The 1,730-nt window shown below is 39.7% G+C and overlaps 1 long non-coding RNA gene across 1 annotated transcript; it reads right to left on the bottom strand.

Annotated features, from left to right (window-relative positions):
- Positions 1-320: 320 nt before the first annotated feature.
- Positions 321-1,730, bottom strand: LOC109828684. The gene is made up of 3 exons (XR_002243794.1): positions 1,592-1,730; positions 1,284-1,499; positions 321-782 (listed from the first exon to the last, which is right to left on the bottom strand). It is a non-coding gene; the product is annotated as an uncharacterized LOC109828684 (long non-coding RNA).

A 1,730-nucleotide genomic window follows, 5' to 3' on the forward strand; every position in this document is an offset into this window, starting at 1 on the left:
TTTTTTTTATTTTCAAATGTTTGGTGAATGAGAACGAAATATAACGCAATTCTGCAGCAAATGCTTTGATTATTTTGGTCATAAGAGGCCTTGGGATTATGATATAACGCAATTCTGCATAACATTTGCACCATCAGGTATTGCTAACAGTCTGAAAGTTACAGCCAAAGTTACAAACTGAAATTCACAACCAAAGTTGCAAACTGAAATTCACAACCGAACATCAAATGAACAAAAATTAATCTCAATATGAGACCACAACCAAACGTTTATTGACACAACCAAAAAGAGCCTAAAGAAACATAGAACATCAAGTCTCATGAAAAGTTGAAACATGGAAGAACTACTGCATTGAACATTTGTTTGTTGTACATGCACACAATAAAACCGAAGATAAATATTCCTTACATTCAAATTGCTTGCCCAAGCTAGCATAGCTTACAACTCAATATTTACATTCTTTTACAACAAAATTTACATCAGTCGGTAAAATCAGGCAAGGGAAAGAAACAAAAATTCCTTCCCTTCCCTATCAGTCGGTAAAATTGGTGATTTCCAAAATCTGCTAGCTTACTGCACTTCTACCTTCCTTCACCTCGAGGCATCTTCTTTGCTCCGGCTGTTACAATGAACTCACAAAACTGAAACAGCAAAGGCACCTACAATCAACCACATTAACAACGATTACCTTGCACCCATCAATCCCAAACTGAAACAGCCTAATCCCATTTTCCCTCAAGAACTGATTATTTGCCTCCGGGTACACCTCCTCATAGCCGCCACTGCAACCAAAAAGACAAATCAAAACCAAAAATCAGCAAAAACCCTAATCAAAAAAGGATTATACTTCAGGATGCCATCAAGTTGTAACTGATCTTCAATATAATAGAAAAATGTAACACCCCAAAGCAAACACCTACAACTATAACTTCAACTGCACAATTTTGCAAATTGAACCAAGTAACTGCCACTACAAATCCATATGAACAACTGCTGTCTCATACAACTGCCTCTTGCTTGTAATTAGAGTTGCTGTGAATTCCTATCTGTCGCCTTGCATATGGCAACTATGATTGTCAATGCTCATACACAATGGAGCATAAAGAATTATACATTTTTTTTAGGTTGCTTAAAAAACATAACAGAAGGATCATCTCAAACTCAACCCATAATAATACTCGGATAATACATCTTAAACACCGCTACGCACAAAATACCAATTAATCCAAGCATGCTCTCAGGCAACACAAAAGAGAAAAAGAGCAAGAATTTAAGAAACTTACCATCGCGCCTGTGTTCATGTGACTGATATCTGCAGTAACACCAGGGGCATTAACAACATCATAGAGATGAAGAACTGACAGCAAATGATTCATCTTCATCAGCATCGCAAGAGGCTGACCTATTCCTCTAGCAGCACCCAAAATCGCAACTTTGAACCCTGGAGCCCCTCCTTTTGATCGGCAATCCAAGCGCGTCAGTGAAGAACTCTCATCCATCTACAATCAGAAACCCACATTAAAAACTCAATCAAAATCTCAACATTTTGGAACCCATTAGTCAGATCGAGAGAGGGATCGGGAGAGATTACCCGGAGCGTCGGAGGAGGAATCTCGCGGAGGAATTTTGGGGAGAGTTTTGGGGAAGAGAGAGAGCTCGCGGAGGTGGTCCAGATCTGCGGCGAAGTCCGCTCGCGGATCGAGATCGAGATCGAGAGAGAGAGAGAGATC

This window comes from Asparagus officinalis, unplaced genomic scaffold (genome assembly GCF_001876935.1).
Source record: "Asparagus officinalis unplaced genomic scaffold, Aspof.V1 AsparagusV1_Un3506, whole genome shotgun sequence".
Lineage (NCBI taxonomy): Eukaryota > Viridiplantae > Streptophyta > Magnoliopsida > Asparagales > Asparagaceae > Asparagus > Asparagus officinalis.